General features: G+C 36.5%; 1 long non-coding RNA gene across 1 annotated transcript in view; it reads left to right on the forward strand.

The window, feature by feature from the left end:
• Positions 1-16,322, forward strand: part of LOC147916238 (uncharacterized) — a 164,828-nt gene that overhangs the window by 139,987 nt on the left and 8,519 nt on the right. The window contains exons 5-6 of the long non-coding RNA XR_015553163.1: positions 9,120-9,228; positions 11,487-11,612. This is a non-coding gene — a long non-coding RNA (uncharacterized LOC147916238). The remainder of the gene's footprint in view (positions 1-9,119; positions 9,229-11,486; positions 11,613-16,322) is intronic.

A 16,322-nucleotide genomic window follows, 5' to 3' on the forward strand; every position in this document is an offset into this window, starting at 1 on the left:
CTAATCTATAGAAAATTAAAGAATAGTCTTTAAAAATATACATGAAAATAATTTCACTGTAGCATGGTTTATATTGGCAAGCACTGGAGACAATCTGAATATCTATTTACAGTAAAAGATTAAAAAAAGTTATGTTAAATCCAAATTCTAAAATATTAAAAAGAATGAGATAAAATTGTATTGGCTAGTCTGATAACCTGGAATGATATCCATAGGTGATATTAATTAAGAAAAGCAAGTTGCAACTAAACATGTATAATACCTTTCCTTTAAAAACAACAACAACAACAAAACCAAACAAACAAAAAACTTCTACGCGTGTATATGTACTACATATCAGGCTGTAAGCTTTTTTTTTTCTTTTTAGGAGATGGAGAAGTGATGGGTGGAATTAGTTATATTTTTCAGTTTGATTTCATTGGTTTTACTGATCACGTACAACTTAATATTTAAATGTGTATTTAACATTTTAAAAAAAGAAAACAATGGAGGGGTTTGAGCAAGATAGCCAAGATCCTCAATATCTCATATATGTCATCAGGGTAGCAGCTACCTTTCCAAAGTTCTGTCTCATGCCGACAGAGATTTGCTATTATTCTTTGCCTGACTAGAGAAGGTAAACTTAGATAAGTATTATTTTACTGAACAAATTTATGTAAGTTACCAAGACTTACAAACTAAAAACAAAATAAGTCCATGAGGAAAGAATGTCTTGCAGTGAAAAGAACATGAATTTGGGGTGGAAGCTGGTGGCCCGGCTCATTATAAGTGACAAAGGTTAAGGAGAAGAGTATATAAAGAGATAAATATGGATTAACAATGTACTGCCCCTGTTTACTGTCTAGCATCACCATGAGTCTATTTTTAGACAACAAAGTCATTGTTCTTCATTTGTACTGTTTTCTTTTATATTATTTTGCTACCAAATAATAATGTATATAAGACCATTAAAAGATTTAACAAATGCAGCTAATATTTATTGGGTGCCTACCATATGCCAGTCACTGCTCTAAGTGCTGGTGATACATTAGTGGACAAATTTGACAAAGATTGTATCCCTGCAAATTCCACATCTGGCCTTCACTCAAATAGTCCCATTCAGACAGATTACAGTTTCTGGATTTTACACTTAACTAAAAGGAGACCATTTCTAGGGTTAAAAGGACCTTAGCAAGCATTAAACTCATTATTTTCAATCTATAAATCAATGCATGGAGCACTGAGTCTCAATCTGTAGTGTGCATAAAAATTTTCTAGCGAATAGTATGAAAATGCCAATTTCTGCATTCCAACCTGAGAAATCTTTGGTAGAGTCCAAGAATCCACATTTTATAAAGCATCTCTGACAACGTCGTTACAAAGTGTTTGGGCACCACACTTTCAGAAACAATAGACTAGAGAGTAACCAGAATATATCACTACTTGACTAGAAATTTCCTTTTCCTCTATCTACAGGGTGGCAGATGGAGAAGTTTTATTAGACATCATTCCTACCCCCACACATAGTTTATCTACCTAATAGTACCTGCTCGACACTAGTCAATCTAGCTGCTCATCCCCCTGATTAGAATTTATTGGTCTAGACAGGGAAAGCTGACACAAATGTGATAAAGAAGTTGACCTGGGAACAGAGTTTTGATAGAACTCCAGTCTCTCATTTTAGCTCTTGCACTAATCCAGCTTTTTCTCTGTTTTAGGCTCCAAAAAACATCCGGCATTATTATACCAAATCCATCATTTTCTCTAAGCTATTTTAGTTGATTTTCTGTCTCATGATCTAAGAGTTCTGACTAACCACCAAACAAAAGCCCCAGGCCTTGCCTAAAGCCACCAGTAATAAGTAGCAGACATGGAAGTGACTCCAAATTCAGCATCGTTTCCCCCTTATGCCCTTTCCTACATGTCTTAATTTGAAGCCAAATAACCACAGGCTCTTTGAACCTGTCCTCCACTAACCCATTCCCTTTTGTTAATGTGGCTTATCAATCTTAAGGAACCAAAGCAAATTCTATTTCAGGTCCTGTGAGGATAGCCATCTAGTTCTCACTTAGAATCAGCTCAAATTTCTTTAGCAAGGTAGAAGATGAGATTGTTCTCTAATTATGGTAGGGGTAAGGGGAAGGATAGTTTGAGTCACCAGTCTGAGTAGCTGGGAAAAGTGTTAGTGTTCTAGTTTGCCTCTTGATTCCAGCTGATGGTTAAATCTTGGGGGAGACGAGTTCTGCTATTGCTCTGCAGGGAGTGCCTTTGCGTTGGGAGTGAATGGTTGTTCTGCTTGTTGCATGAGGTTTAAATTTCTTTGTGTGGCTTTCTCTATAGGAGAAAAGAGGCAGGATAAATGTCCATCTCACTAAAGAAAAGTGATCTGTGTGGTGCCACATGTCTGCTTTGAGTGTCTTCAAAGCTGACCTGCTAGCTTGACTAATCTACCATTCCTGGGGAGAGAGTTTATAGGAAGAAACAAAAATAATCTATTCTTAAATTCTCCACGAGCAGCTCCCTTGTGGTAGCTTGGCAGGAGATTTGTTGATGTATTTTTTAAACATTTATTTCTTCAGGAAAAAATAGCAATCGGATAAAGATACAAAATATGAAACTTCAATGGATAGTCAATTATCCCAGGAAAGATTGCACCCTTTTTTTAAGAATGAAAAAGAAAATAACACGAAAAATGTGACACCTTGGGATATTTTTCATTGCAAAGCTATTTAATGGAAAAAATACCGTGGGGTGTTCTTGAAGTATCAAGCAACTTAGGTTCAGAGAAACGCTCCTCAGCATCTTGATGTCTGCCAGAGAACACTTGGTCAGGCATCAGGAAACCTGGAATTGGTCCTGGGTTTTTTGGATTAAATATTTCAAGATGAAATAAGGAGATGAATGATATCTGCCAACTAAATTGTCTGAAGGTCAAATAGATGATGTATGAAATGTGCATTGTAAATCATAAAGCCTGAACAAATATGAGATTGTCTTCTTATTGGGGTATGATTTGTATAGAGTGAAATCCACTCTTTTCAGTGTGCAGTTCTTGAATGTTGACGCAATCATACTTTAATGTTACTATCACCACAATCAAGATCTAGAACAATTCCATCATCCCCATAGTTTTGCCTTGAGTCTATCTTCTTTCACTTAGCATAACACACCGTGATCATCCACGCTGTTGCATCAGTAGTCTATTCCCTTTTACTGTTGGATAGCCTTCCATTGTATGGGTTTATGACAGTTTGTTTATACATTGACCAGTTGAAGAACATTTGGGTCTTTTCTCCTTTGGTGATTATGAATGTCTGCTATAAATGTACACATACACATTATTGTGTGAATATAGTTTTTAACTTCTCTTGGGTGAACACTTGGGAGTGGGATGACTGGGTCATATGGTAAGTCTATATTTTACCTTGTACAAGCTCTTTTCCAAAGTGACTGTATAATATTTCATTCCACTCATCAGTGTGTGAGAGTCCCAGCTGCTCTGCATGCTCACCAGCACTTGGTATTGTTGGATGTTTGTTTTGGTTTGGTTTTGGCCATTATAATAGGTGTGTAGTGGTGGTTCATTGTGATTTTAATTTGCATTTCCCTAATGACTAATGTTAAGAATATGTTCATGGCTTACTTGCCATCCATATATTGTTTTTGGTGAAGTACCTTTTAACATATTTTGCCCATATATCACAAAACTATCTATCTTTATATTACTTCATTTTAATGTTCATGCTATTCCAATAGCAAAATATATCATTCTCCTATTACAGATGACAAAACTCAGTCTCAGGGTGGCTTAAAAATGTGTACCAAGATGCACAGATGTTAGCTGTCAGAGCTGGAATGAAAGAACAGGCTTGTCTGATTGCAAAACTCCTGATAGTCACTGCTGCTATACTAGTTCCACAGAAGCTAATGTGTTTGTCTAAGATCTAGAAGTCTATCAATTTCTGGTTGCCTTTAGGGAAATTATGTGCATTGAGGAGTATCAGTGGAAAGTTTTGAATATGAGGTCAATTTGCTTTTGTTTTTCAATTACCCTTCAGAAATAGCTCAGTTTCCTGCACTGCTCACATTTACTGAGAAGGTGCAAAACGAGTTCACTGCCTTGAATCGGGAAACAAATCTGTTGGAGAAACTGTACGTGATTGATGCTTGAACGTTAGGTAATTACAATCTTGGGTTACCCACTTCTTTGGCTTATTCATGTCTCTACCCTCTTCAGTTATTTTGGTGAATCAACATTATTATTCCTGATTATTATTCCATAAGAAGAAAAGAAGATTTTCTTATGGCAAACATTTATATGTTAGTATAGACATTCAGTCTGTAGGGAAGAGGGCCCAAGCCTCAGTTTTCCTATCCAGAAAATAAGGATTATAACAACTGCCACACTGAGTACAGTTCTTTTAAAGGGGATGTATGTGTCATGCTTAGTGCAGAGAGTTAGCAAACAGTAGTCACCTTATAATAATAATATTGTCAACCTGCACCAGACATTCTGTTAAATGTACTAAAGAATTCTAACAACTCCATTAAATAAATTTTATATCAATTTTCCATGTGAAGAAATTGACATTTCCAGAGATTAAATAATTATACAAAATCACCAGTTAATGAGGAAGATAGGATTCGAACCAGGTCTATTTGATTTCAAAGGCATACTCTTGACCCCTCTATTGAATTTATGATTTTAATGTAAAATATTTGGAATACTGGTAACAACCTAATGCTTAACATTCTACTAATACCAATAAAATATCCTTCTTATGTGTCCATAAGGTATTACATAAGCCATAATACTTATAATCAGAAATAAAACAAATAACAGCTATTAGCTATAATTTTAAGTAGGAAATAAAGAAAAATAGAACATTTCTATGTCAATCAGGATTTGATCGGGGAAGTACAACAATTATGACTATTAAAGAATAAGGACTTATGATAGGAACTAGACATACACAAGTGAGAGAGGAGTTTGGGAAGTAAGGGCCACAAAGGGAGCTGGAGGATCAGAGAAAATTCCCTAACCAGCCCTCCCGAACGCCAGTGTGGGTGGGAAAGTCAAAGTTTGCAGTGAAGTCTGGTAAGCCAGGTGTGTCCAGCTGCCAGGGTGTAACCATGGAGCGGAGCTGATGGAGAGGTCTTTAGAAGGCTGTTGCCTCTATATCTGGTGGTGCACTTCTGATTATTGTTGGTCAACAGAGCCAGAAGTCACAAAGAAGAGTTGGACATGAAGTGGGGTGAGACAGAACAAGCTAGAACTCACCAGCATCTTCACAGTTTCTCACAGAATTTAACCTTCGGAGAGTAATGTCTTCCTCTTCAATTCTATCTTCCAAAACGCATGCAAATATCTCTTTTGGTGATCTCTAACCCAGAAGTGGATATGGAGGAATTAGATCCATCTTAATCAAATAATTATTTTTAAAAATCCATCAATTGCCAGTATTTATTTTGCTCTGGAATTGTGTAAAATCCATTGAGTTCTCAAACTCCCATGATGGTCATACCATCCCGAGGAAAACTTACACAGAAAGTGAAGTTTGTTTTGAGATGTATCTCCTATCTTTAAAGGCTACTCCTATAGCTGTTGCGCATGTTGCTGGTGTCTAGAGGGGCCATTTACTGGCCCTGCTATTGTCAGTGCGTATTCCCAGAATGCACCACTACTTACTGAAAGCACAGCATGCTGGATATCAAAGAGGAGACCACTAAGTAGGGAAAGGGAGGGAAAATTTCCTGGAATTAATAACAACATGAGGAGTGAGGACTGGTGAGGAAAGGTTGAGAGTGAGGCTCAGTTCAGAGACCAAATACAAAGCAGGTTGTGTCCTTCCAACTTCAAGGTCAGCTAAGACAAAATAATATACATCATAAGATCCATGTGAATAACTTGGGTTGGGATAAGGGTAATGAGACACCTGTAGGTTTTAGGAGCACAGGGAAGAGAAGTTGTGAATGTCAGATTTATACAATTCTCTCTGGAAATTTCATCTGACAACATACTAAGGGAGAAGAAAAATGTGGTTGGCATGAATAAACAAATACTAGTTAATGGACCATTGACTGAGTATAGGGCAGCATTATTATTCATGTTCTGTTGTGCTGAGGCAAATGAGAAGTGTCAAGCACTCAACAGAGCCAGATAGAAGGCAGTTAGGAAGGCACAGCAACAACTCTGGGAGGCTATTCTGACTATCTATCTTTCTTGTGGTTTTGCTGATAACCGTTAATAGCTGTGTTTATTAAATCCATATTGTGTATATGACTTTTTCTTATATTAATCCCCATTTTACAGATGGAGAAACTGAGCTCAAGAATCTTGCAAAATGTCACATAGCTAGTAGGAAGGAGACCTTAGAAAACCAGGTTGTTTTTACCTGCAAAACTCATGTACTTTACATCATTCTCTCCCTAAATAGAATGTGCTAGACACTTGCAACCTTGGGCATATAGCATCATAAATGCTGTTTCCAGACATCTTCATATTACGCACAGCTGGTCACTCACTGACTCTGGTCAAGGGAAGTGCAGAGAATGACTGGAAACCTCACCTAAAAGCCAAAAATGGAGCAGGCAAGAGACAAAGTCTGAACATTTTATTCATTTACTCATTGTACAGAGATATTTCAAACTTGAAACTTCAAAGAGCTGCAACAGCCATAGGAGGCAAGATAAACAGAAAAAAGTAGAAAGGATTTTATTCCATTTAGAGTTAATAAGCCCTTGCTATTTGATAGAATATGTCCTCTCTGTAAAACATTTTCAAAGTATTGTCAGATTACTTAAAACATCATAGTTCCATGCTATGTTCTGGAGAAAAAGTCTTTGTCTATGTCCGTATTTCTTAAAAATAAATTCAAAGAAACAGAATCTTATGCCTTGGGAAGTTGATTTCATCTATAATGAAGCCACTGTTGATATGAAATATACAGTCGTGTGTGTGTGATGATGTGCTGATATTCAAGGTGAACACAAGAACAAATATAGCATACGTGTAAGTTCAGGAATAATTAGTTAAAAGATATCACAGAGAGACTTCTGGTCTGTTACAAGGTGAGGTGAACTCATTTCCCCTGTTCTTTCCTGCTAAATGGAACCTTAAACTCTAGAAAAAAAATCACGAGGCAACCAAGAATTCTTAAAGAGGGAAAGTGGAAGGCAGGTTGGTTAGTGACTCAGGACTAGAGTGACAACATAGGCAGCAGGGTGACTTGCATCACCCCCCCAAACAGAAAGACTAACTAAAGCCCAGTGTTTCCTGACTGCCAACCACCAATGGAAGGCGGCCCAGGGAGGATTATTCCCCCTCCTGATCAGGTGGAGTCCGGCTGGTGGCCCCAGCGAGGAGGGTCAGTTGGAAGCTAGAGGAAGCATTTTCCTTCCCTGTGGAGACTGAAACCCCTACTCCACTAGAGACACTGAGTGGCCTGGCAGCAACGGCAAGAAGGATCACGTCCTAACAAGAACCTGACCGGGAAGTGCCCCTGCCCCTGCCAGACGTGAGACTCCTCGCCCTACTAGAGACCCAGGTACCTGGGCAGCACAGCAAGTAAGGCCCTGTCACCACAAGGCCTGGCACTTTGTCCCTGCAGGCTGGAGACTCCCTTCCCCCCTAGAGGCACCAGTTGACCCAGCCTGGATAAGCTGCTTCCACCTCTTCAGGTGACTGCCTGCTAAAATATGAGACTTAAATAGGACTCACTTTTCTAACGTAACAAAGTGCCCAGAATGCTATCAAAACTTACCCGTTAGGGCCAGCCTGGTGGCGCAAGTGGTTGAGTGCGTGCGCTCTGCTGTGGAGGCCTGGGGTTCGCCAGTTCGGATCCCAGGTGCGCACGGAGGCACCACTTGGCAAGCCATGCTGTGGCAGCGTCCCATATAAAGTGGAGGAAGATAGGCCTGGATGTTAGCCCAGGACCAATCTTCCTCAGGAAAAAAGAGGAGGATTGGCAGATGTTAGCACAGGGCTGATCTTCTTCACCAAAAAAAAAAAAAAAAAAAAAAAAAACTTACCCTTCATATCCAAGAACAGGGAAAATCACAATTTAAAAGACAGTCAACTATATCGAGATGAATCCAATTTTGGAATTATCTGACAAGGATTATTATTTAGATCTTTTAAACTTGCAATGTGATTCATATTCTAGGCAGTTATTCTATTTGTGGGAATTTGTTAACTAGAAATTATCATAGATATGTAAGGACTTTAGATAGAAATTTGTTCATCATGGTGTTACTTGAAACTGAAAATCTAAAAATTCATATCTTTAATGAAAAGGAGAAAAGATAAAATAAATTATGAAATATAAGTAAAATACATAATACTTATAAATAGTGTTTTTAAAATATATTTTCTCTCATGGAAAATGTGCCCAAGGTAGTGTTGAATGGAAAAAACAGGATTAAAAAAAAAAAAACACTACATTTAGTTTGGTTCCAATTTTGGTTTTAAAAAGTGCTGTTGGATTTAAGTATATAAAATCTCTGAAAGGAAAGTAGCAACATTTTCATGACATTTATTTCTGGGCAGTAGGGTTCTGGATTATTTGAATGCTTTTCTTTAAAATTTATCATATTTTTCAAAGGTTATATAATAAACAAGGACAATTTTATGTTTTGTAAGAAAACATCATGGTTTAAATCTGGAAACTAAACCTACTGACATCTTGACCTTGGACTTCTAGCCTCCAAAATTATAAGAAAATTAATTTCTGATTAAGCCAGAGGATATGTGGCATTTTGTTATGGCAACCCTCGCAAACTAATATACCATACAAACTTTAAGTGATGTTAATTTCCTCTAGCCTTAATAACTTGCTAATTTTCTTGTTCAACCTGCATTTTCATGGGTTAGAAAAGTGAAACACTTGTCAGTCCTTAAATAGTATAGAAATTAAGCATTAATTTCCACCTTTGGTACTGGCTGATCAATTCCTCCTTATATTCCAAATGAGATACCTGTCACCAATTTTTTGCTACATTGCAAGCATCTGGCCTAGAATGGTGCAAAGCTTATTGTAGAATAATAAAACAGATGTTTAAGTGAATATGAGTCAACCCTTGAAGCTTGATGTTTTTATCAAAGATAATTTTTTCTTTTCTTCTATTTTTTTAAATTTCAGGACTATGGATGTATTGAATGATAGCAGAAAAGAAGATAATTCCAGAAATGCAATATGCTTGGAAAACTTGGTTTGCTATTTACACTCAGGAGAAATGTGCATTTTTTTGGTAAACATTTAGTTACCCTAAAATACCAGAAAACTTATTGAAATACTTGAAAATAAGTCTTTATTCAGTTCACGCTTTGTTTTAATCCATCTTTTCTTCTTTCCCTCTCTCTTTCCTCTAGGTAAGGACACAATGGCTTATTCAGCTTGATGTTTCCTAATATCCTAATATCCTATCCAGAGCTTTTGTACACTCTGCTAATATAAAGCTTTTTGTTTTTGAATCATTTTGCTTTCTCAAACTATTTTTTTCCCCCAAGATGATAGGAGGAATAATTCTGATCTCATTTTCTATTTTGTTCTTCTTTCTTCTTTACTTGCATATTTGATATGCATTGCTAAAGATCAGTTTGGAATTATAATTTTAGAGGATCTTTATTCTTTTAAATAATTCATTTCCAACGGATACTAGTGACTATTGTAATGTCAAAACATATCAGAAAAATTAGTATTCTCCTTATCCTTGGTCAAAATTTCATGCAAAAAATGAAACTAAATAAAAATAAAACAGTAGTGTATATTCCAAATAAATATTTGTTTATATGAAAGAAGCCTTCTAGCAGCTATTACAGGTAACAATCTCAGGATGTTAGATTATACTCTCTTTTTGTTCTCAAAGGAAATTAATTTTTGAGGTTTTGATGTTTTCTTTTTTTTATGTTTTAATAATTACCCTCTATATGTACATTATAAGCCTTACTACTTTATGTTCAAGGAAGAACTTTAAAAAAATTATGCAAAGAACATTATTGAGTGAGAATACAAATCAAAAGCTAAAGAAAAATTTTGCCAAATAATTATGAGTAATAAGTTTAGTATATAATTTTATATTTAGTATAGTATAATTTTGTATCATATTGTTTGAGAAATTTGAAATTATATATCAAGAGCTTCAAAATGTTAACAACCTTACATTACTTGAAATATAACTTTTAGAAATATTTCAAAGTACAGAAAAAGATTTGACTCTTTTTGGATTTGTGAAAACTGGAAACATTCATAAAATAAGAAGGTAGTTAAGTAAATAATGGTAAAGCTATTCAATGAACTATTATGCAACAAGTAAAAATATTTTGATAGGTATAATAATAATATTGAAAAATACTCAAGATAAAATGTTAAATGGAAAGAGTAGGATAAAAATTACAATTATGTGTATTGTCTCAATTATGCCTATTGGATAAGTAATGGGTCAGTAACCCTGTCATTTTTTTAAAGTGTTTACAATTTTGTCCTGCTAAATATAAACAGCCCCTGCATGAGAGAAATTAGTTTACTTCCTCTCTCAGAAATAAATATAAAAGGGAAAAAGCTGATATTTGATAACTATTTTCCATACTGTGATATTTTCTCCCAGCAATGAATCTCATAATTAGCCTCTATTTCCTCTTGCCTTTTATACATCTCAGTCAATTGAAATTTTGAAACTTGCAACTGCAACTTCCTTCCTTCTCTTAGAGCTTATTTGCTTCTGGAACTGTCTGTGATTATCAGAAGAGATAATAGTAGACTTTCCAATTTCTGAGGCTGCACATAGATGTAGTCGATGACGAACTTCACTAATTTCTCTCCAGTTGACTGCATGCAGAGAGAAGACAGTAGCACCTGTCTTAATAGGCAAGGTGAGAATGGCAGAGCCAAAATCAGCAGGGCTGTATAAATCTTTTCTTGGAGAGATTCTATTTTGAGGTCTTCAGATTAGACGCATCATCCCATATGCCCCCTGATTAATAAAGACCAGATAGCCTTTCTCTCAGCCACATACCCAGGAATTGAGAGCGTGATAACACAGTAATTATGAAGTACATCATTCCAGTGAACAAGCTTCTGAAAGTAACCAAAAAAGAAATAATAACATGATTACTATAAATTTTAATTTAATCTAACAAACTACATTTTGAAACAGGTGACAATTTATATATTCTTATTGTTCAAAAGCAACGCATGCTCATTTGTGACAATTTCAAATAGAAAATCAATGTTAACATTTTATTATGGGATTAAGGGGTTGAGGGAAGTAATATAGCCTGACAATCCTTTCTTTGAGAACCAGTGTTTCCACAGTTCCATAGTGACCTTGCTGAGTCAATGTGTTTCAGGTAGAGCCCATGTCATCTACCTGGGCCAAGGAGTAGGCACATTACCTAGGCTTGATCAGTCATGGTATCCTTCCCTTTCTACAGTCAGATATTGATTGAAAATGGTCAAATGAACTGAGGTAAACAAATTTGAATCATCCACATATATATATTTTTCCAGGTCTATTGGTTGGAAAGATATTTTATTTCTCTGTTGTGACCATATACTGTGAGAATGCTGAAATCTAAGGAAGGAATGAAAAGTCTAACATCACCATTTGACCGCCTAGATTCAACTACGTCTGAAGTAAGTTTAATTCTAGATTTTTCAATTAAGTGAGCCACTGATTTATTATTTTTAATGTAATTGTTATCATTTACTTAAACTACCTTACGATTTTGTTAACTGTAATAAAAAAATACTAACAAACACACTAAACAGCAGTCAAAACTCTATGCTCTAGCTAATAGAGAACTCTGTTCATTTTTAAAATATCTGCATAATAAGTCTTTGTTTCCAACTTTTTTTTTCCTTTGCTTTGTGAGGAAGATTAGCCCTGAGCTAACATCCATTGCCAATCCTCCTCTTTTTTTCTAAGGAAGATTGGCCTTGGGCTGACATCCATGTCCATCTTCCTCTATTTCATGTGGGATGCCTGCCACAGCATGGCTTGATAAGTGGTGCATAGGTCTGTGCCCAGGATTCAAAACTGTGAACCCCAGGCTGCTGAAGTGAAGCAAGCAAACTTAACCACTATGCCACTGGGCTGGCCCCATGTTTCCAATTTTTACTTAAGAATTTGTGTTTTATATTCCCAACACCATAGACATGTGTTTACACCTTTGCTATGCATGCATTCATTAATTGAGCAAGAACTGGTATTTGCCAATTATATTATTTTACCTGAGTATAATTTAACAAATAATTTAATCTAAAATAATAATAAGATTATATCTAGCTGTCTACTCCAGAAAGCTTTTAAATAGTACCTTTAAATAGTATCTTGTGACCAATAATCTATGGTCACAAAGGAAAATTTGTAATTTTTTTAATTAAAATTCAGACCTCGGAGAAAGTAGTAGAGGAAATGGCAGTTGACTAAACTTCAAATTACCTGTAAATAGAAAAATAATTGTAAATCTCTAGCAGAATAATTCCTCAAGCTCCAACAACAAAAATAAGTGCAGAGAGTATGAAATAGGTATGAAAAAAGTTGCTAGAAAATATAAGAAAGAATCAAAATCGCTCACAGAAAGACAACATTCTCTTCGTACAAAAAAAATTGGTAATAATGAAAATGTGCCTTGATATTTCCTAACACAAGATACAGGGAGAATCTTAAATGTATTTAAAAGAACTTAAGGAGACATCTACCAAAAAAAAAAAATGCTTCTGAGGAGAAAAGAGGATAAATAGGAGGGACAATCATCCTTCGGAGACTGTGGTGAGGAAAAAGATGCAAGAAAAATTTTGATGTCCTATAAAATAAAAGGAAAGCAAAACATTATGACACCCAAACTGTAATGTGTTGAATAGTGCCCCCCTCAAAATTCACACCCTCCTGGAAACTCAAAATGGGACCTTATTTGGTAATTGGGGTTTTGCAGATATTATTAGTTAAGGATCTTGAGATTAAATCATTCTGGATTTAGAGCACGTCCTAAATCCAATGATTGGTGTCCCTACACGAAGAAAAGACACAGAAAGACACGGCGAAGGAGGCCATGTAATGATGGATGCGGAGTTTGGAGTAATGCAGCTACAAGTCAAGAAGCACCAAAGATTACAAGGAGCTACCAGAAGCTAGGGAGGGCCAAGGAAGGATTCTTCCCTAGAGCCTTTAGAAGTAGCATGGCCCTACTTCTGATTGATTTCAGACTTCTACCATTAACAACTGTGATACCATAAATTTCTGTTAAGTCACCAAATTTGTGTAATTTGTTACAGTAACTCTAAGAAATTAATACAGATTTTGGTTCTGGGAAGTAGAGCGCTGCTGTAACATATACCTAAAGATGTAAAAGTGGCTTTTTAATTGGGCAATAGGCAGATCCGGAAGAATTTTTACTTGCCTGATAGAAACAGCCTAGATTGCTTTGAAGAGAAGACTGGTGGAAATATGGACATTAAAGGTGATTACGATGAGGGTTCAGAGAGAAGTGAGGAACATTGTAAAGAAAGAGTCTGTCATCTTAGAGAATACATATATCATCATGAACAAAACGTTAGTAGGAGCATGAACATTAAAGATGACTCTGGTGAAGCCTCAGGAGAATATGAGGAACATGTTATTGGACACTGGAGAAAAGGTAATTCTTGTTATAGAATGGCAGAAATCTTGGCTGGAAGTTTGGTGGAAAGTAGAACTTGTAAGCAATAAACTTGGATATTTGAATGAGGACATTTCTAAGCAAATCGTCAAAGGTCAGCCTGGTTTCCCTTACAGGTTTCCCTTATAGTAAAATGCAAACAAACAAACAAAAAAAAAGAGGAGATAGATTGAGACAGGAACTCAAGCAAAAAAGATCTAGCACTTGATGATTTGGGATATTCTCAGCCCAGTCAGATTGTGAGGGACGCTAAAATTAGGAAATTTACTGTCGAGAAAGCATGCTCTAGAGGGAAAGCCACGGGTATGGCTGAACAACCTTTTGCTGAAAAGGTTAGGCTGTGACTCATGATTCTCATCAACCAGCTCAGCAGAAGTCAGGAATAGAAACGGGGTTATCCCGCAAAGAACTGTGGAGAATCGTCTTGTTTAATGTTGTGGATCCCCTTGACATGCATGGCAGAGCAGCATGGGTTTTGAGAATATTACACCAGCAGAAACATTTCCAGGTAGAATTGAAAAAGACAGACAGAATGAAATGAAGAAAAGCTGTCAACTTCAGGGATTCTGCGAGCAGGAGAAGCTTAATGGAGTGACTAAGCCATGAATATGTGCTAACTTCAAGAAAAAGGAGGAATTACTCTGAGGGCAGAGTGGCAGAGGCAGACAACAGAGTGGACAGGGCTGTTGCCACTTTGGACACAGAGAACATGGCATCAAGCCACGGAAGGTTATTCTCAGGCTTGCAAACATAATGGTGTTTTCCCTGCTGAGTTTTGGACTTGTTTGGGACCTGTGGTCTCTTTATTCCTTCTCATTCTTCCCAATAGGAATGTCTATCATATGCCTATCTCACCACTGTATTTTGGAAGCAGATAGCTTGTTTTCTAGTTTCACAGGTCTTACAGATGGAGAGATCTTTTGACCCAGGATGGAACATATCCAGAGTCTCACCCATACCTAATTTAGATGATGAGATTTGGAACTTTACGAGTTAATAGTTAGATGAGATTTTTGACTTAGAGTTGATACTGGAATGGGTTAAAACTTTTGGGGATGTTAAGATTGGGACGAATGTATTTGCACGTGGGAAGTATGTGAATTTTGGTTGACCACAGTAGACCCGGACTGTGGGGAGTTGGATATTATCCTCCTAAAATTCAAAATGCTTGGAAACTCAGGTTGTGAGTTTATTTGGAAATAGATTTTTTGTGGATGTAAATAGTGAAGAATCTTGAGATGAAATCACCCTGGATTTTCAGTGGGCTCTAAACCCAACGGTCGCTGTCCTTATAAGAAGAGGAGAGGATAATGAGATACACAGAGAAGAAGGCCACGTGATGATAGAGGCAGATATTGGAGTGATACAGCTGTGAGCCAAAGAGTGCCATTGATTGCTGTGAGCCACTGGAAGCTAGGGAGAGGCAAGGAAAAGTTCTTTCCTAGAGTCTTCAGAGGGAGCATGGCCCTGTAAAAACATTGATTTCATTCTAGCCTTCAGAACTGTGAGAGTAAATTTCTGTTCTTTTATGCCACCAAGTTTGCAGCATTTGCTCCTAGGAAACTAATACACAACTCCACTCTGTTTTTACCTCAACCCTGTGAAAAAATCTGTTAAAGAGACTACATTTTGATACACTGACAGAAGAGTACACTTTTGATCTAGAAATCTTTTACAGAAAGTGCTGGCAAACTTTTCCTTAAACGGCTGCAGTATATTTTAGGTTTTGCAGGCCAAAGCACAAAATTGAAGATATTATGCATATGCTTATATATTACCATTTAGAAGATAACTATTTAAAAATACGAAGGGCCAGGCCGGTGGTGTAGTGGTTAGGTTTGCGTACTCTGCTTCGGTTGCCTGGGGTTCGTGGGTTCAGATCCCAGGCATGGACCTATGCACCACTTATCAAGCCACGCTGTGGCAGGTGTCCCACATATAAAGTGGAGGAAGATGGGCATGGGTGTTAGCCCAGGGCCAATCCTCCTCAGCAAAAAAAAAAAAAAAAAAAAAAAAAAATTATGAAAAACATTCTTAGCCTGCAATCTATTAAAAAGAAAGTTGCCAGCCAGATTTGGACCATAGACCATTGTTTGCCAGTCCCTGTTCTATAACACCTCATAACATCAACTATATCTATGAAATGTAAAGAACAAGCAATCTTTGCATACACAGAGCTACTGTAAGAAGAAAAGTTGATGAAAATTCACTTGCCCACAAAATATGTACCTAAAAAAACTTAAAATCAAAAATTTAAAAACAAATAAGAGGTATAAAGAAAAGATAGGAAAAATAAAATGAGTTGTTTGAACCCAGGAAAGATTTGTACCTAGGAAAGAAATAACTAAAAGGATAAATTTATAAAATAAAGATGAATAAATTACAAAATATCAAAGAGAGAACAGATTTAAAGTAAAATAGAGAAGATTATAGAAAACTTGAAAATAAGCCAACAGAATGAAAATGGAGTGAAGAAAAAATTAAGATCAGAAAGAAAGTTGATGAAATGGAAGATAAGCAAAGATTTAATGTACATGTTACTAGAATATCTGTAAAATAAAAATAAAATAATGAAATAGAGTTACATTTAAAACTATAGGGGCTGGCCCCATGGCTTAGCAGTTAAGTGCGTGCTCCGCTACTGGTGGCCCGGGGTTCGGATCCCGGGCGCACACCGACACACCGC

Source organism: Ceratotherium simum, chromosome 9, assembly GCF_057802395.1.
Source record: "Ceratotherium simum simum isolate JZ-2026a chromosome 9, ASM5780239v1, whole genome shotgun sequence".
Lineage (NCBI taxonomy): Eukaryota > Metazoa > Chordata > Mammalia > Perissodactyla > Rhinocerotidae > Ceratotherium > Ceratotherium simum.